At 43.2% G+C, this 20,893-nt stretch overlaps 1 pseudogene; it reads left to right on the top strand.

The window, feature by feature from the left end:
- Nucleotides 1-620: 620 nt before the first annotated feature.
- The window catches only part of LOC148146812 (uncharacterized), a 37,867-nt pseudogene continuing 17,594 nt past the window's right edge, over nt 621-20,893 (top strand).

Here is a 20,893-nt window from a genome sequence, read left to right as displayed (position 1 = left end):
CCTTGGCAGAGAATATTAGCCTGAATCCAATGAGCTCATTTAAGTATGTTAAATGAAAAAGAATAACTCGAGAAAATTGGATCCGTCAAGGACCAAAGTGGGCATATACATGTCGAACCACAGAGGTGGGTGAGGTCCTAAATGAATATCTCTTCTGTGTTTACTGTGGAGAAAGACTTGAAGACATGGGAATTTGGGAAATTAGTGGTGATATGTTGGGCACAGTCTATATCACAGGAGAGGAGGTGTTGGATGTATTAGAATGTATGAAGGCGGATAAATCTCCTGGTCCTGACCAGATATATCCAAAAACCCTGCAAGAGGCTGAAGAGGAAATGGTGGGGACCCTTTTGCATCATTGTTAGCCACTGGTGAGGCCCTGGAAGACCGGAGGTTAATGAATGTTGTGTCATTATTCAAGAAGGGCTGCAAAGTAAAACCTGGGCACTATAGACCAGTCAGCCTAACATCTGTGGTGGGTAAGTTACTTGAGAAGATTCTGAGATAAGATTTACATGCATCTTGAAAGACAGGGTTTGATTAGGAATAGTGAGCATGGCTTTGCACATGGGAGATCATGTCTCACAAACCTTTTAGAGTTCTTTGATGAATTGACCACGATGGTTGACGAGGCCAGGGCAGTAGATACAATCTACAAGGATTTCATTAGGGCCTTTGATGATGTTCCACATGGTAAGGTTAGATCACGTTGAATCCAGTGGGATCTGGTAAATTGGATACAAGGTTGCCTTGATGGTAGCAAGCAGAGGGTAATAGTGGAAGAATGCTTGACAAACTGGAGGCCTGTGACTTGTGGTGTGCCTCAGGGTTCGGAGCTGGACTTGTTGTTGTTTGTTATCTATGCCAATGATTTGGATGGTAATATCCAAGGGCATGATAAATTTGCCCTAAAATAGGAGATATCGTGGACATTGAGGAAAGTTGTCAAAAATTGCAGCAAGGCCTTGGTCAGCTGGGAAGTGGGCCAAGAAATAGACAATCTCATTTTATTTCCCCAGGGCTTTAAAATCCTTCCTCAGATAAAGTTCTGAGCACAATACTCCAAATATAGCATCACCTCCTTGCTTTTATACTCTATACCACTACTTATAAACCCAAGGGTCTTCTGAGCCTTCTTAACTGCTGTTTTAACTGCCACGCATAATTTCCTATATTCTGCATTGCTTTCTACTTAAACAGGGGTGTAACATTTACCAGTCCTCTCGGCCTCCAGTGATCCCTGAAAGATCACCAGCATTGTCTCCACAATCTCTTCAACTAACTTTTAGTATTATTAGATGTGGGTGATTTAGCCAACATCAGACCTGTCAGCTTCTCCAGCACCTTCTCCTTAGTAATGGTAACCACACTCACCTCCTCCGCCTGACTCCTTTAATGTTCTAGCAGGTTTCTGGCATCTGCTACCATGATGACTGATGCAAAGTACCATTCAATTCCTCTGCCATTTCTTTGTTTCACATAATGACATCTTTCCAGCAGTGCAATGTTAGCTCTTGCCTCTTGTTTATCTTTTATATATCAAAAGTGTCTCACAGTCTTCTTTTTTACTATTAACTAGCTTACCATCATATTTCCCACCAAAAGAGAAAACACTGGAAAATCTCAGCAGGTCTGGCAGCATCTGTAAGGAGAGAAAAGAGCTGACGTTTCGAGTCTAACTGACCCTTTGTCAAAGCACCATCATTTTTTTACCATCATATTTCATCTTTTTTGTTTCAGCTGGTTTTTAAAGGTTTCCTAGTTCCTTACATTCCTAATAATCTTCACCACGTTGTATGTTTTCTTCATTTGCTTTTCTACTGTCCATGATTTCCCTTGTCATCTACGGTTGCCTTGTCCTCCTCTGAGAGGGATGAGTTTCAGCTGTGCCTCCTAATTACTACCAGATCGTCCTCCCATTACTGCCCCATCGTCTTCCCAACTAATCTTCCATTTCAATTAACACTTCCTCCCTCAAGTCTTTATAGTTTTTTGCTACTCAGTTATAACCGCATCACATCCAAAAGTGAACAATATTTCTAAACTGAAAGAGGGAGTTTTGAGAGATGGGACACGGAGAATGAGTGGAGTATTTATTAACTGTTGTATGTGTGTGTGTGTGTGCGTGTGAGTGAGAGAGAGAATATAGATAAGGAGATGTCAAAGTTGTGAAAACTAGATTATTGACAGAAATAGATGTACTTCTCTATTTGTTTTGTTGAAATAAGTTGAGACACTGGAACAAGGAATTTATAGCACACATACTGATAAGAATGATAAACTACAGCAGGGAAATCCAGAGAGGGGAATTCCTTGAGAAAAGAGGAATGTAACACCTCAGTTAAGGATCAAACATTTTTATAAAATTTCCACATCATATGCAGTATTTTCTTAACTGTATCTCTGTTGTTAAATCCGAATATCTTGTGCACATATGAACAATCTTACGTGCAGGCACAAACACACAAACTAAACATTGTATAAAATCACTTTCCCTCCATTCCATTTAAAATGTTTTGTTAACATTGTCACTCAATATTCCTTCCTCTTGATATATTCTGCTTCTTTTTCTGCATTTGTTCTATTCCGTCTATCAGGACAAATATTGGTGACGGGGTGGGGGGACATCATTTACTCCTCTTCTATTAATAAGAGAGTTCTTTCAATGTGTTATCCCACTGTATCAGCAGCAGCTCCATCCTCAACATGATTGGGATCAACAGTTCAAGAGAGAGGTAGGGGAGAGATCACAATCTGACAATAACAGACTGGAATGTCCCAACAATGGGCAGCACGGTGGCACAGTGGTTAGCACTGCTGCCTCACAGCGCCAGAGACCCGGGTTCAATTCCCGCCTCAGGCAACTGTCTGTGTGGAGTTTGCACATTCTCCCTGTGTCTGCGTGGGTTTCCTCCGGGTGCGCTGGTTTCCTCCCACAGTCCAAAAATGTGCAGGTCAGGTGAACTGGCCATGCTAAATTGCCTGTGGTGTTAGGGGAATGGGTCTGGGCGGGTTGCGGGTTGGTGTGGACTTGTTGGGCTGAAGGGCCTGTTTCCACACTGTAAGTAATCTAATCTAATGGATCAGAATTGGAGTACAATAGATTGGAAAGTTCCAACAATGGATAGGGGTTTATCCCACGGTCTTTACTGGCTTTTTCATGAAAATGCAACATTATCAAAGTGGATAGAATCCGTTTTGATGATTATTCAGGCAGGTTACTATCCCTTCCTCACTCTGGTTGGTGCTCCTGGTAAGTCTGCCTCTGACTCTTTATTAGTTCTGTAAACCATCGTGAACATCACTGTTATTTCTGTTTTTTATATTTGGCAAAGACGTCAACTATTTTTTTCTGTTTCTTTTTTTATTGTGTGATTGGTAAAATCTTTACTTTTTTATTTATCTAAGGTATCTAAGGTAAGACTAAGTTAAGCTTAATGCTAAAAATGGCAGGAGATTCCAGAGCCGTGTTATGCTCCTCTTGCTCAATGTGGGAGCTCAGGGACATGGCTGATGAGCCTGAATCCATCACATGTAGGAAGTGTGTCCAGCTGCAGCTCTTGTTAAACTGCATGACAGCTCTGGAGCTATGGATGGACTCACTTTGGAGCATCCATGATGCTGAGGGGGTCGTGGATAGTACGTTTAGTGAATTGGTCACACCGCAGATTAGGATTACTGAGGGAGAAAGGGAATGGGTGACCAAAAGGCAGAGAAAGGGTAGGAAGGCAGTGCAGGTGTCCCCCATGGTCATCTCCCTCCAAAACAGGCATACCGTTTTGGATACTGTTGGGGAGATGACTCACCAGGGGAAGGCAGCAGTAACCAGGTTAATGACACCGCGGTTGGCTCTGCTGTTCAGAAGGGCAGGAAAAAGTGTGGAAGGGTTATAGTGGTAGAGGATTCAGTTGCAAGGGGAGTAGATAGGTGGTTCTGTAGTTGAAAACGAGACTCTGGAATGGTAAGTCAGGGATGTCCCAGATCGGCTGAAGAGCATTCTCAAGGGGGAGGGTGAACAGCCAGTTGTCATGATGCATGTGGGCACAAATGATAATTGGTAAAAACAGGATGAGGTCCTACAAGCAGAATTTGGTGAGTTAGGAGCCAAGTTAAAACGTAAGCCCTCAGAGGTAGTAATCTCAGGATTGCTACCAGTGCAGCATGTGAATTAGAGTAAGAATGATAGAATAGGCAGGATGAATGCTTGGCTTGAGAGATGGTGCAGGAGGAAGGGGTTCAGATTTTTGGGTATTGGGACTGGCTCTGAGGGAGGTGGGACTATTACAAATTGGATGGTCTACACCTGGGCTGGACTAGAACCAATGTCTTCTGGGATGGCTTTTGCTAACGCTGTGGGGGAGGAGTTAAACTAATGTGGCAGGGGTTGGGAACCACCTGAGGTTAGTGGACAGTAAGGAAACAGTAACTAAAGCCTGTAAGGAACTAGATAGTGAAGTCAGTGTGATTAAGGGGAAGAGTAGGCAGGGAACAGATGATGAAGGCAAAGACACTGGTGGTCTGAGGTGCATTTGTTTTAATGCAACAAGTATAGTAGGTATGATAGATGAACTCAGGGCTTGGTTTAGTACCTGGGAGTATGATGTTATTGCTATAACTGAGACTTGGTTGAGAGAAGGGCATGATTGGCAACTAAATATCCCAGGATATCGATGCTTCTCGCAGGATAGAGAGGGAGGTAAAAGGGGTGGAGGAGTTGCATTACTGGTCAGAGAGGATATCCCAGCTGTGCTGAAGGAGGGCACTATGGAGGACTTGAACAGTGAGGCAATATGGGCAGAGCTCAGAAATAGGAAGGGTGTGGTAACAACGTTGGGGTTCCCAACAGCGAGTGTCAGATAGAGGTACAAATATGTAAACAGATTGTGGAAAGATGTAGGAGCAACAGGGTTGTGGCAATAGGAGATTTTAGTTTTCCCAACATTGACTGGGATTCACTTAGTGTTTGAGGTCCAGATGGAGCAGGTTTTTCAGGAGCATCCAGGAGGATTTTCTAGAGCAGTGTGTAAATAGTCCAACTCGTGAAGGGGCCATAATGTGTTGGGGCATGAGCCCAGCCAGGTGGCCTGGTGTTGGGCTTAGTCTGACCTGGCCTGGTTTCAGGTGGTTAAAGTTTCAGTAGGGGATTACTTTGGAAATAGTGATCACAAATCTGTAAGTTTTAGAATACTCACGGACAAAGATGAGAGTGGTCCTAAAGGAAGAGGGCTAAACTGAGGGAAATAGCAAAATTCGGCAGGAGCTGGGGGTTTTAGATTGGGAGCAGCTGTTTGAAGGTAAATCCACTTCTGATATGTGGGAGGCTTTCAAAGATAGGTTGATTACAGCTCCGGAGTGTCCCTGTGAAAATGAAGTCAAGGACTGATTCGGGATAGTCAACATGGCTTTGTGCGTGGGAAATCATGTCTCACAAACTTGATTGAGTTTTTTGAAGAAGTAACAAAGAAGATTGATGAGGGCAGAGCGGTAGATGTGATCTATATGGACTTCAGTAAGGCGTTCGACAAGGTTCCCCATGGGAGACTGATTAGCAAGGTTAGATCTCATGAAATACAAGGAGAACTAGCCATTTGGATACAGAACTGGCTCAAAGGTAGAAGACAGAGGGTGGTGGTGGAGGGTTGTTTTTCAGACTGGAGGTCTGTGACCAATGGAGTGCCACAAAGATTGGTGCTGGGTCCTCTACTTTTTGTCATTGACATAAATAATTTGGATGAGAGCATAAGAGGTACTGTTAGTAAGTTTACAGATGACACCAAAATTGGAGGTGGAGTGGACAGCGAAGAGGGTTACCTCAGATTACAATAGGATCTGGACCAGATGGGCCAATGGGCTGAGAAGTGGCAGATGGAGTTTAATTCAGATAAATGTCAGGTGCTGCATTTTGGGAAAGCAAATCTTAGCAGGACTTATACACTTAATGGTAAGTCCTAGGGAGTGTTGCTGAACAAAGAGACCTTGGAGTGCAGGTTCATAGCTCCTTGAAAGTGGAGTCACAGGTAGATAGGATAGTGAAGAAGGCATTTGGAATGCTTTCCTTTATTGGTCAGAGTATTGAGTTCGGGAGTTGGGAGGTCATGTTGCAGCTATACAGGACACTGGTTAGGCCACTGTTGGAATATTGTGTGCAATTCTCGTCTCCTTCCTATCGGAAAGATGTTGTGAAACTTGAAAGAGTTCAGAAAAGATTTACATGGATGTTGCCAGGGTTGGAGGATTTGAGCTACAGGGAGAGGCTGAACAGGCTGGGGCTGTTTTCCCTGGAGTGTCGGAGGATGAGGGGTGAACTTATAAAGGTTTACAAAATTATGAGGGGCATGGATAGGATAAATATGCAAAATCTTTTCCCAGCGGTGGGGGAGTCCAGAACTAGAGGGCATAGGTTTAGGGTGAGAGGGGAAAGATATAAAAGACATATAAGGGGCAATGTTTTCACACAGAGGGTGGTACGTGTGTGGAATGAGCTGCCAGAAGAAGTGGTGAAGACTGGTACAATTGCAACATTTAAGAGGCATTTGGATGGGTATATGAATAGGAAGGGTTTGGAGGGATATGGGCCAGGTGCTGGCAGGTGGGACTAGATTGGGTTGGGATATCTGGTCGGCATGGATGGATTGGAATGAAGAGTCTGTTTCCATGCTGTACATCTCTGTGACTCCATGACTCTAAATGGCCAGATTAGGGAACCATGGATGACAGGTAAAATTGTGAGACTAGCTCAGAGGTAAAAGGTAAGATGTAAAAAGAAGAATCGACTGGGACAACACATCCATCCTCGGACAAGCCAAACAAAGAAGTGCACGAAAATTCCTAGAAGCATGGCATTCCAACTGGAACTCTGTCAACAAACACATTGAGTTAGACCCCATCTCCCATCCCTTGAGAAAAATAACAGGAAATTACATCACCACAGGAAATGACATTGCCAACCCAAAGAAATCCAAACATATAACTAGAAAGCAGGAATCATGAACAATGCTTTGCCTGCAAGCTTACTAAAGATGTTACCTCATATGGTGATGAAACATCTGGAAATGAACCTTCCAGCTCAGCGAGCAAACCTATATCCAGGTAAAAGGAAGCATACGTAAGGACTAGGCAACTGAAGACAGATGAAGCTTTGGAAGCATATCGAGAATGTAGGACCAATCTAAAAAAAAGCAATTAAGAGGGCTGAAAGGGGTCATGAAAAATCTTTAGCAAACAGGCTTAAGAAAAATCCCAAAACCTTTTATTCATATATTAGGAGCAAGAGGGTAACTTGGGAAACAGTTGGTCTACTCAAGGACAAAGGAGGAAAGAAGTGCATGGAGTCAGAGAAAATGGTTGAGATTCTTAAGAAGTACTTCGCATCAGTATTCACCGAGGAGAGGGATGAGGTTAGGGATAGATGTTTGATTACTCCAGGTTAAATCAGCATAAGGAGGGAGGATGTGTTGCGTATTCTAAAAGGCATTAAGGCGGTCAGGTCCTCACGTCCGGATGGGATCTATCCCATGTTACTGAGGGATGTGAGAGAGAGGAAATAGTTGGGGTTTTAGCAGATATCTTTGCAGCATCCCTGAACACAGGGGAGATTCTGGAGGACCGGGAATTGCTAATGTTGTCCCCTTATTTCAGAAGGGTAGCAGGGATAATCCAGGTAATTATAGACCGGTGAGCCTGACGTCAGTGATAGGGAAACTGCTGGAGAAGATGCTGAGAGATAGGATATATACCCATTTGGAAGAAAATGGGGTTATCAGTGATAGAACATAGAACATAGAACAATACAGCACAGATCAGGTCCTTTTCAGCCCTCGATGTTGCGCCGACCTGTGGACTTTCCTCAGCTCGTCCCCCTACACTATCACAAAATCATCCATGAGCTTATCAAAGGATTGTTTAAATCTCCCTAATGTGGCTGAGTTGACCACATTAGCAGGTAGGGCATTCCACACCCTTACCACACCCTTACCACAACCTGCCTCTGACATCTGTCTTAAATCTATCACCCCTCAATTTGTAGTTATGCCCCCTCATACAAGCTGACGCCATCGTCCTAGGAAAACATCTTTCTCTGTCTACCCTATCTAATCCTCTGATCATCTTGTATGTCTCTATCAAATCCCCTCTTCGCCTTCTTCTTTCCAATGAGAACAGACCCAAGTCTCTCAGCCTTTCCTCATGAGACATTCCCTCCAGACCAGGCAACATCCTGGTAAGTTTTCCTATCTTTTCCAATGCTTCCATATCCTTTTCGTAATGGGGCGACGAGAACTGTACACAGTATTTCAAATGTGGCTGCACCAGCGTTTCGTCTATTTGCAGCATGATATTGCGGTTCCGGAACTCAATCTCTCTTCCAATGAAACCTAACACACCATATTCCTTCTTAACAGCACAATCCACCTGGGTGGCAACTTTCAGGGATCTATGCACATGAACTCCAAGATCCCTCTCGCACATCCACACAACCAAGAATTTTTCCATCGACCCAGTACTCTGCCTTCCTGATATTCCTCTCACAATGAATCACCTCACATTTAGCTGCATTGGACTCCATTTGCCACCTCTCAGCCCAATTCTGCAGTTTATCCAAGTCTTCCTGCAACCTGTAACATTCTTCCACACTGTCCACTACTCCACCGACTTTAGTGTCGTCTGCAAATTTACTAATCCATCCACCTATGCCTGCGTCTCAGTCATTTCTTAAAATGACAAATAGTAGCGGTCCCAAAACAGATCCTTGTGGCACACCACTAGTAACCGGACTCCAGACTGAATATTTTCCATCAACCACCACTCGCTGCCTTCTTTCAGAAAGCCAGTTTCTAATCCAAACTGCTAAATCACCCTCAATTCCATGCCTCTGCATTTTATCCATCAGCCTCCCATGTGGAACCTTATCAAAGGTTTTACTGAAGTCCATGTATACCACGTCAACTGCCCTACCATCATCTACATGCTTGGTCACCTTCTCAAAAAACTCAATGAGGTTTGTGAGACACGACCTACCCTTGACGAAACCAGGTTGTCTATCTGAAATCATATTGTTGCTTGCTACATGATTATAAATCTCATCTCTTATAATCCTTTCCAAACCTTTCCTACAACAGAAGCAAGGCTCACTGGTCTATAATTACCTGGGTAATCTCTGCTGCCCTTCTTGAACAAGGGCACAACATTTGCAATCCTCCAGTCCTCTGGTTCTAAACCGGTAGACAATGACAACTCAAATATCAAAGCCAAAGGCGCTTCTATCTCCTCCCTAGCTTCCCAGAGAATCCTCGGATAAATCCCATCTGGCCCAGGGGACTTGTCTACTTTCACTCCTTCTAGAATTGATAACACCTGTTCGTAACTAACCTCAATCCTTTCTAGTCTAATATCTTGTACCTCATTCTTCTCCTCTACAATATTCTCATTTGCCTGAGTGAACACCGATGAGAAATGTTCATTTAGCACCTCTCCGATCTACACAGGGTCCACACTCAACTTCCCACTTCTGTCTTTTATTGGCTGTATTCCTGCCTTAATTATCCTTTTATTCCTCACATATCTATAGAAAGCTTTAGGGTTCTCCTTTAATCTATTTGCTAAAGACTGCTCGTGTCCTCTCTTTGCCCTTTTTAAGTCTCTCTTTAAATCCTTCCTAGCTGATCTGTAACTCTCCATCACCTCATCTGTACCATCTTGCCTCATCAACACATAACCCTCCTTCTTCTTTGTACCAAGAGATGCAATTTCTGTCGTAAACCATGGTTCCCTTTCCTTATCACATCCTCTCTGCCTGACAGGGACATACCTATCAAGGACATGCAATATCTGTTCCTTAAACCAGCTCCACATTTCCATTGTCTGCATCCCCTGCATTTTGCTACCCCATTCTATGCATCCTAATTCTTGTCTAATCACATTATAATTGCCCTTGCCTCATCGATAACTCCTGACCTGTGGCATGTACCTAGCCCTTTCCATCACTAAACTAAACGTAACTGAATTATGGTCACTCTCTCCAAAGTGCTCACCTACAACTAAATCAAACACCTGGCCTGGTTCATTACCAAGCACCAGATCCAGTGTGGCCTCCCCTCGTGTCGGCCCTTCGACATACTGCGTCAGGAAACCCTCCTGTACACATTGGACAAAAACTGATCCATCTGACGTATAGAGTTATAGCATTTCCAATCAATGTTGGGGAAGTTAAAGTCCCCCATAATGACCACCCTGTTCCTTTCACTCCTACTCAGGATAATGTTGCTAATCCTCTCCTCCACCTCCCTGGAACTCTGTGGAGGCCTATAAAAAACTCCAAGAAGTGTGACTTTTCCTCTCCTGTTTCTAACCTCAGCCCACACTACCTCAGTAGACGAGTCCTCGTCAAAAGGTCTCTCAGCCAACGTTATGCTGTCCTTGACTGACAAGGCCAAGCCTCCCCCTCTTTTACCGCCTTGCCTGTTTTTAATGAAAGATCTAAACCCTGTAACCTGCAACATCCATCCCTCACCCTGCTCTATCCATGTCTTTGAAATGGCCGCAACATTGAAGTCAGCATGGTTTTGTGCAGGGAAGGTCATGTCTTACCAGCTTAATAGAAATCTTTGATGAAATTACAAAATTGATTGATGAGGGAAGGGCTGTAGATATCATATACATGGACTTCAGTAAGGCGTTTGATGGTTTCCCCATGGTAGACTGATGGAGAAAGTGAAGTCGCATGGGGTTCAGGTTGTACTAGCTAGATGGATAAAGAACTGACTGGGCAGCAGGAGACAGAGGAGTGTGGAAGGGAGATTCTCAAAATGGAGACCTGAGACCAGTGGTGTTCCACAGGGACCATGCTGGGACCACTGTTGCTTGTGATATATATTAATGATCTGGAGCAAGTTATACGTGGTCCAATTAGCAAGTTTGCAGATGACACTAAGATTGGTGGAGTGGCAGATGTTGAAGGGGACTGTCAGAGAATACAGCAGAAGATAGATAGATTGGAGAATTGTTCCGAGAAATGGCAGATGGAGTTCAATTCGGGAAAAATGCGAGGTGATGCCGTTTGGATGATCCAATTCAAGAGCGAACTATACAGTAAATGGAAAAGTCCTGGGGAAAATTGTTGTACAGAGAGATCTGGGTGTTCAGGTTCATTGTTCCCTGAAGGTGGCAACACAGGTCAATAGAGTGATCAAGAAGGCATACGGCATGCTTTCCTTCATCGGACGGGGTATTGAGTACAAGGGCTGGCAGGTCATGTTACAGTTGTATAAGACTTTCATTGTAAGTGAAGGATATGAAATTCATGGGATAGGGATGGAGTTTGTGATTGAAAGTGAATGCAATACAACAAAAGAATAGAGAAAATTACAGCACAGGAACCCGGCCCTTCGGCCCTCCAAGCCTGTGCCGGTCCAGATCCTCTCTCTAAACCTGTCACCTATTTTCTAAGGATCTGTATTCCTCTGCCCCCTGCCTATTCATGTATCTGTCCAGATACATCTTAAATGACGCTATCGTTCCCACTTCTAACACCTCCGAATACTCTGTACAGTTCTGGTCACCACATTACCACAAGGATGTGGATGCTTTGGAGAGGGTGCAGAGGAGGTTCACCAGGATGTTGCCTGGTATGGAGGGTGCTAGCTATGAGGAGAGGTTGAGTAGGTTAGATTTTTTTCACTAGAAAGATGCAGGTTGAGAGGGGATCTGACTGCGGTTTACAAAATCATGAGAGGTATAGACATGGTGGATATCAGGAAGCTTTTTTCCAGAGTGGGGGATACAGTTACCAGAGATCACGAGTTCAAGGTGAGAGGGGAAAAGTTTTTAGAGGAGAAATGCGTGGAAAGTTCTTTACGGCGAAGGTGATGGGTGCCTGGAACGCGTTGATAGCGGAGGTGTTAGAAGTGGGAACGATAGCGTCATTTAAGATGTATCTGGACAGATACATGAATAGGCAGGGGGCAGAGGAATACAGATCCTTAGAAAATAGGTGACAGGTTTAGAGAGAGGATCTGGACCGGCACAGGCTTGGAGGGCCGAAGGGCCGGGTTCCTGTGCTGTAATTTTCTCTATTCTTTTGTTGTATTGCATTCACTTTCAATCACAAACTCCATCCCTATCCCATGAATTTCATATCCTTCACTTACAAACCTGAGGGGGAACAAAAGTGTTCATAACCAAAAATACTCCATTTTGTCATGAGCTGATGTATATCTCAATATTCTCTCTATCACCAAACCTGTCCACTGCCTTCTCCATAATATCCCCAGTCTTTACTCCTGGCTCAGTGCTGTTTCTGAGTAAACCATCATCTACAAACTTTTGGTTTCAGTTCTCTTCCTGTCACTCTTCCAGTTACAAATATTTTGATAGCAAACTTACTCTTGTCTCAACCTGGACAAAAAGTGAAGCCGGACTGATGCTAAAACGAGGTGGTAACAGTTTTGTGTCACCTCTTTCAGCATAACCTGTAGCTTCACAAGAGGGAGAGGACTGTTCTGTCATTGACCATGAAGTATCATGTGCTCCAAGATGCAATCAAAATGTCATCATTTTACCATTTCAATACCTGTGATCACATCCTTCCATGATGCTGTCTCTCAATCTCTTCATCTGTATATGCCAAAACCCTCCCATTTGTTCGTATTTAAACTTGTAGCTCAAAATCTCCCTCTGGCAGTGATTTTGACATCCACAGCACCAGTTGTCCTGGCACAATGGAGATATGGAGCTGTAAATGGATGGGAGCTCTACATCCAGTCACTCCCAGCCCGGGCTGCAAGGTTCCCCACGCTGGGCAGTGATCTAATGCAGTGTTACTGAGCAATGAACTGAGGTGGTGTACACAGGTCTATGTGCTGGGGGAATAACTGATTTATAGATCAATGCATTGTTATCTTCTGCACAGTTTTCCACTCTGGACAGAGTGTCAGGTTGTAGATATCCGTACAGTGGCCTGGTCTGCACAGAGCACCGAGCTGCACTGCTATCTCAGCCAGATTTATGGTGGGTCTGGGATGGTTCTGGGGTGGACTGAGAATGTGAAATAACTAACAAGTTCAGCTGATCTGACAATGTCTTTATTTTATGCTCTCATTCATATGATTGAACCATCCAAAGTCTGATTCCTTTGGCTTGTTCCATTCCACTGAAGAAACCCATATTTCTGTAACTTGTTGCCCGGTTAGTAATGGCAACAGTTACGAAAACTGTTCTCTCTGACAGAGGTACTTGCCTGTAGCCTCTGAGTAAGCCCAACTTAGAAATGTAAGTTGCTTGTCCCACTTTTTGACACAGTCCTCTAACTGCGGAATTGGTTATGCATCAGTCTTTGTAACAGCGTTGACTTTGCAATAGTCTCCACATAACTGTTGGGTACCATCTGGCTTTGGCACCATGACTATGGGTGAGCTCCAGTCACTGTAACTCACTTCGATTATGCCATCTTGGAACATGCGGTAGAGGGATATGCCTTAATCGGAACAACATCTCCTCTATCTACATCATGTACAATTAGGTTCGTACTTCCCAGTTTATTTCTGCATATCTTCCCATGTGATAGTAATAACTCTTTCAGGTCATTTCGATTTTCTTGTGCAAGGTAACTCAATAATTTATCCCAATTTTTGACAACTTCCTCATTGTCCAATTTGATTTGAGGAATGTCCAGTTCAGAACCCTCTGAACATGGTTCTTCCTTTTGTGCTGTAATCATTAACACCTTCTCCTCTTGCTTTCCTTCCCCATCAAAATACCTTTTGAGCATATTCACATGACACACTCTGTGAGATTTCTTCCTGTCTGGAGTTCTTAGCGAGTAGTTTGCCTCACTCAATTTCCTCTCAAATTGATACGGTCCACTAAACCTTGCTTTTAAAGGCTCACCTGTTACTGTAAGTAACACCAATACCTTATCCCCAAGTTTAATATTGCAAATTTGTGATTTCTTATCCACTTCCTGTTTCATTGTATGCTGTGATACTTTTAAATGTTGTCTAGCCAACTCTCCAGCTCTGTTTAATCGTTCTCTAAAATTTGACACATCGTCCAAATGGGTGGTCACTGAGTTCTGACATATTATTCTTCCTTAATTAATTTTAACAGTCCTGTTACTTCATGCCCCCAAATTAATTCAAATTGACTAAACTTGGTTGATTCATTCGGTGCAACTCTAATCACAAAAGGGATAAACGGAACTCCCTTATCCCAGTCATCTGGATAATCCTGACCATAAGCCCTCAACATGGTCTTTAGTATATGCTGCCATCTCTCTAGCTCTTCCTGTGATTCCAGATGGTACGTGTTAAATTTGAATTGCTTTATTCCCAAGTTATCCATAACCTCCTTGAATAGTTTGGATGTGAAGTTTGATTCTGACTGGATTTCTATTGGTAATCCGTATCTAGTAAATATTTAAGTAATTCTTTTACAACCCTTTCAGCTGTGATGTTGCATAATGGGATTGTCTCTGGAAATCTAGTCAACACATCCATTAATGTTAATAAATACTTATTTCCAATTTTTGTTTGAGTTAGAGGACTTATGCAATCAATCAAGACTCTTGTGAAAGGTTCCCCAAATGCTGGAATAGGTATTAAAGGTGAAGATTTTATTGCTGCCTGTGGCTTTCCGATGTGCAGGTTAGGTGAATTGACCATGCTAAATTGCTCATCGTGTTAGATGCATTAATCAGAGGGAAATGGGTGTGGGTGGGTTACTCTTCGGTGGGTCAGTGTGGAGTGGTTGGGCCGAAGGGCCTGTTTCCACACTGTAGGGAATCTAATCTTACCGAAACAAATTGCAAACTTAAGGTCTGAGCTGCCTGCTTAAGAATGTTTTGAGTGGTCTGGCCTAGTCCATAACAGATTGGGGGCTTTTTGCGGGATTTTAAACAGCGAATGGTAGGTGCTAGTGTCTTTATTTTGGGTGTTGGTTTGGTTGGGTAGACAAAGCTTGGGATAGGAGTAACTCTTTTAGTTGCCAAATGTTTTCTGGATGTGGATGCGGTGACTTTGGAAGTTTTGCCAAAAGTGACTAAGACCAAGTTGCAAGAATTAGCAGAGAAGCTGGAATTGGAACTGTGTGAGGAGAAGAGAGATAATTACAGCAGTAGCTCAGCATTTACACTTACTGGAGAAATCATCAGAATCTATAGAGAAGGCAAGAATTCAATTGTAAATGAAGCAGCTTGAGTTAGAGGTGAGAGATAAGGAAAGGGCAGCAGAAATGAAACAGTTTGAGTTACAATTAAAAGCAGAAGAGGGGGAAAAAGAGAGAGCGTTTGAACTTCAAAAACTGATACTTAAAAAGGAAAGTCAACTTAAAAGGCTGGAGATAAAGGCTGAAGATAACCTTAGTGAGGAAGTATTGCAAACTCATGTGAAAGAGCAGAGGGTTAAAACAGCAAGGTTAGCAGCTAAAGGGGCTGATGATTATGAGCTGGTCCATGATGGATTGAAATTGGGGCAAAGAGAAATCCTCACGAGGAAAGGGAAAGGTGGATCTTAGTGAAGATCATAAGGATAATTTACCACAGGGTAAAAAAGAAACTCTTGAGGGAGACAAAGAAGTTAAAAAGTTCTGATGTTTTCATTGTAATAAAGTGGGCCACATGAAATCACAGTGTTGGTGGGCTAGGAGAAAGCCAGGTGTAGGAAAACCAGACACGCCTGGGAGTTTTGTTGGACTAGTAACAAAAAGCACAAGGGAAGTTAGACAACTGCCTCAGAGTGTACAAGATGATCAGAGGTTGGTTAAGAAGGAAGTGCCAGATCTGCTTAAAAAATATACCTGTAAGGGTAAAGTTTATTCATATAGGCCAGGAGTAATAGGTAAGGAGGTTACAATATTAAAAGACACAGGATCCACTTAGTCTGTGATGCTGAAGGATGAGGAGATATATACTCCTGAGGGACTATTGACAGAAAAGGTACTGGTCACACAAATTCACGGTTGGACAAAAAGTGCTCAGTTATGTAAAGTGAGGCTAGAGAGTCCAGAGAACAGTGGAGAATTTGTGGTAGGAGTACTGGACAAACTCTCAGCTCCAGGAATACAATTTACCCTTGTAAATAATATCGCTGATTCACTGGTAGGCGTGCTGCCTACTCTAGTTGAAAAGCCAGTGGAGACGCAGGCAACTGAAGACCTGGAGAATGTTTATCCAGGAAGTTTCCCAGATTGTGTGATCACAAGATCACAGAGGCACAAGTTGAAGCAGGAGAAACCAAAAGGCACAGAAAAGGAAGCTGATGTCGTGTAATCGAAAACTTTCTTTGATCAAATAGGTGAAACAACGAATGAGCAAAGAGGTTAACATGCCAGCATCTTTAGCTCTGCTAAGCTGGTTTAATTCTTCATCTTTCTGCTGTAATTCAAACAGTGATATCAAAAGGCATTTACTGATAAAGAAAGTGAATACATCCCTGTGTGTAATTACTTAACAAATGATGTTTTAATGAGGAAATGAGCTAATGTAGTCAACTCAGCCAAATTAGGGAGATTTAAAAAATCCTTAGATAAGCACATGGCTGATTTTGAGATAGCGTAGGGGACGAGCTGAGAATAGTTCACAGGTCGGCGTAACATCAAGGGCCCAAGGGCCTGTTCTGCGCTGTATTGTTCTATGTTCTCGCATATAATCAAGCAGATGAGAAATGGGCAGAGAGTCATCAAATTGTTTTGCTGCTTGTGGCTTTCCGATTAGCTGACATGTGCGACACGTCTGACAAAATTCAACTACACCTTTGTGACATCCAGGAGAGTAAAAATGTCTTTGTATTTTAGCCCATGTTTATCTCACCCCTAAATGACCTCCAAGTGTTAGCTCATGCGCCACTTGCTGCACCTCCTTTCCGGAGGAAACCCACGCAGACACAAGGAGAATGTGCAAACTGCCAATAGACAGTCACCCGAGGCTGGAATTGAATCTGGGACCCCAGTGCTTTGAGGTAGCAGTGTTAACCACTGAGCCACCATGCCACCCACAACCATAGAGTGAAAATCACCTGGATTAAGTTAACCAGGTTGACAACTAAATTTTAAAACAGACACAAATTTATTCACATAATTACGCAATGAAACACAAAGAACAGAATTAAGAACTCCTACAGAACTCAATGTTAAAATTAGAGTGGTGCTGGAAAAGCACAGCATGTCAGGCAGCATCCGAGGATCAGAAAAATCGTGCCTCAGGGAAAAGACTAACCAACGATACTTAATTATGCTGTCCCGAATATACACAATAGTCCCAATAGGCAAACTCCCTTTAAAACCCAGTATAAATGGAACACATGCTGACAGATAGACGTTGAAGAACAGAAAGAGAGAGAGAGAGTTTCCACACAGCTCCCTGTTGAACATCCAACCAGCTCAAGATTGAATTAAAAACTGCTCAGCTCAGCTAGAGAGCTGGCCACTCCCCTTTCATTATACAGGTCACTTCTAAAGCATGACCACTTTGGCCTGAAGTCTCATCTGTTTACACTTAAACAAAAGGCCTCTCAAAATCCTTTTCATCTCTGTACCAAACCAGACTGATCGAAGCCTGGTCCAGTGTATTACCCCTTTGAAAAAAATCAAGGACAGAGCCTCACTGAGCCATACAACAGCTTTTAGAAAAAAAATGGGAGTAGCTTTGTGACAGTAGTTACAGCACCTGGGTCTGCAACATGACCAACAAATGGAGCAGAGGCTGCAGAGTTGGGATTCTTTGTAAAATGGAGTGAGTGAAGTCACAGTCAGATCAGCCGCGGTCTTAGTGAATAGGAGCAGGATTGAATGGCCCACTCCTGCAAACTATTCATATGTTTCTGTTAGTAACAAGCCAATTCCCCTTCTCTCCCAGTGTATCATAGTGAGAGGGAATGAGTCACCTCCTCCTGCTACTGTCTAACAGGATCCTTGGGAGCTCACTGGCCTCCAGGTTTTCCGGTGTACCATAGAGTCATCGAGATGTACAGCACGGAAACAGACCCTTCGGTCCAACCTGTCCATGCCGACCAGATATCCCAACCCAATCTAGTCCCACCTGCCAGCAACCGGCCCATATTCCTCCAAACCCTTCCTATTCATATACCCATCCAAATGCCTCTTAAATGTTGCAATTGTACCAGCCTCTACCACTTCCTGTCTCTCAGGATTCCCTCTAACAACTTGCCCACCACCGATATCAGTCTCGCTGGTCTATAGTTCCCTGGCTTGTCCTTACCGCCCTTCTTAAACAGTGGCACCACGTTAGCCAACCTCCAGTCTTCTGGCACCTCACCTGTGACTATCGATGATACAAATATCTCAGCAAGAGGCCCAGCAATCACTTCTCTAGCTTCCCACAGAGTTCTCAGGTACACCTGATCAGGTCTTGGGAATTTATCCACTTTTATGCGTTTCAAGACATCCAGCACTTCCTCCTCTGTAATGTGGACATTTTGCAAGATATCACCATCTATTTCCCTACAGTCAATATCTTCCATATCCTTTTCCACAGTAAATACTGATGCAAAATACTCATTCAGTATCTCCCCCATTTTCTGTGGCTCCACACAAAGGCCACCTTGCTAATCTTTGAGGGGCTCTATTCTCTCCCTAGTTACCCTTTTGTCCTTAATGTATTTGTAAAAACTCTTTGGATTCTCCTTAATTCTATTTGCCAAGGCAATCTCATGTCCCCGTTTGCCCTCCTGATTTCCCTCTTAAGTATATTCCCACTTCCTTTATACTCTTCTAAGGATTCACTCGATTTATCCTGTCTGTCCCTGACATATGCTTCCTTCTTTTTCTTAACCAAACCCTCAATTTCTTTAGTCATCCAGCATTTCCTATACCTACCAGCCTTTCCTTTCCCCCTGACAGGAATATACTTTCTCTGGATTCTTGTTATCTGATTTCTGAAGGCTTCCCATTTTCTGGCCGTCCCTTTACCTGCGAACATCTGCCTCCAATCAGCTTTCAAAAGTTCTTGCCTAATACCGTCAAAATTGGCCTTTCTCCAATTTAGAACTTCAACTTTTAGATCTGGTCTATCCTTTTCCATCATTATTTTAAATCTAACAGAATTATGGTCACTGGCCCCTAAGTGCTCCCCCACTGACACCTCAGTCTCCTGCCCTGCCTTATTTTCCAAGAAGGTCAAGTTTTGCACCTTCTCTAATAGGTACATCCACATACTGAATCAGAAAATTTTCTTGTACACAGTGAACAAATTCATCTCCATCTAAAACCTTAACACTATGGAAGTCCCAGTCTAGATTAGATTAGATTCCTTATGGTGTGGAAACAGGCCCTTCAGCCCAACAAGTCCACACCGATCCTCCGAAGAGTAGCCCACCCAGACTCATTTCCCTCTGACTAATGAACCTAATACTATGGACAATTTAGCATGGCCAATTCACCTAACCTGCACATCTTTGGACAATGGGCGGAAACCGAAGCACCTGGAGGAAACCCACGCAGACACGGGGAGAATATGCAAACTCCACACAGACAATTGCCCGAGGCTGGAATCGAACCTGGGATCCTGGTGCTGTGAGGCAGCAGTGCTAACCACTGAACCACCGTGATGCCCCGTCTATGTTTGGAAAGTTAAAATCCCCGACCATAACCATCATATTTTTCTGACAGATAAATGAGATCTCCTTACAAGTTTTTTTCTCAATTTCCCTCTGACTATTAGGGGGTCTATAATACAATCCCAATAAGGTGATCATCCCTTTCTTATTTCTCAGTTCCACCCAAATAACTTCCATTTAATAATTAGAGGGCATAATTTTACGTTCAGAAGGGAAAGAGTAAAAGGGAACCTGAGGGGCAACTTCTTTACAGAGAGGTGTTATGAAATGAGCTGCCAATGGAAATGGTTGAGGCAGGTACATTAATAACAAATGGCCTATCATTGTGCTGTCGGACCCTATGACTCTGTGACTTTACAACTGTCCCAAAATAGTAACATCCTATAAACACATCCCTTGACAAAAAGGAACATTCAGACACGGATTCTCACATGCAATTCTCCAATCCAGGATGGGGGAAAGATCAAGAGGACATTCAGAGAGAGTGGAAGCCAAGAGACGTTCACTGAAGCTTTCAACTCTGCTGAGACCCCAATAGCTTCTGATGTCACTGAAAAACCCAGAACCCAGAAATCATAATCTGGGAGAGCCGGCCACCCCCATTCAGGCTGTAATTAAACAAAATGCAAGGCATCCCAAGCTGTTTACTCAAGTGGTCTGAACTATCCAGCTCGGTACCGCTCGTTCAATCCATCTCTTAAAAGAAAGCAGAGCAAAATAACCTCTTAAAGCTATAGTATTTTCATACTAGTTAACAGATCAAGCTGTTAAACAGGAACCAGGGCAATCCAATCAGGTTCTTAGCGCTGGCATTGCCGCTTAGCATGGGTGACAAGAGCAGGTTAGAAACACAGTGAAGTAACTCACCTCCTGGCCCCTAAGTATTTGTCCACAATCTACAAGACACAAGAAGGGATTGTGCTGGGATAATACTCACTTGCCTGGATGAGTGTGGCTTCAATAACAGTCAGGAAGCTCAGCACGATCCAGAACAAAGGAACGTGCTTGATTGACATCCCATACAACATGTGCCAAAAACTTTGCTTTGAACTCAACAGTTTTCTTTCAATTCAGACCAGATGGAAGCGTTTTCATGCTGAGTCTCACAACCCAGAAAAGTTTAAAACCACTGCATACTTTTATATGATCAGATTTTATTATTGGTTTTCCTTTAATTATCTATTTACGGATTGTAGAATTACTTTTGAATTTTAGTCACGATGCATATTTCTGGAGACATTGGGAATCTGAGGTAGTATGAGGTAGTAGCAGTTAATTTCAATTAAGCAGTTTTCATATTCAGGAGGAGGATGAAGAGCTTTTGGTCGAAA

Source organism: Chiloscyllium plagiosum, unplaced genomic scaffold (genome assembly GCF_037043375.1).
Source record: "Chiloscyllium plagiosum isolate Xiang-an unplaced genomic scaffold, Cpla_swu_hap1 HiC_scaffold_19, whole genome shotgun sequence".
Classification (NCBI taxonomy): domain Eukaryota; kingdom Metazoa; phylum Chordata; class Chondrichthyes; order Orectolobiformes; family Hemiscylliidae; genus Chiloscyllium; species Chiloscyllium plagiosum.
Note: the sequence above shows the minus strand (reverse complement) of the source record. Positions and strands in the feature narration are given on the sequence as shown.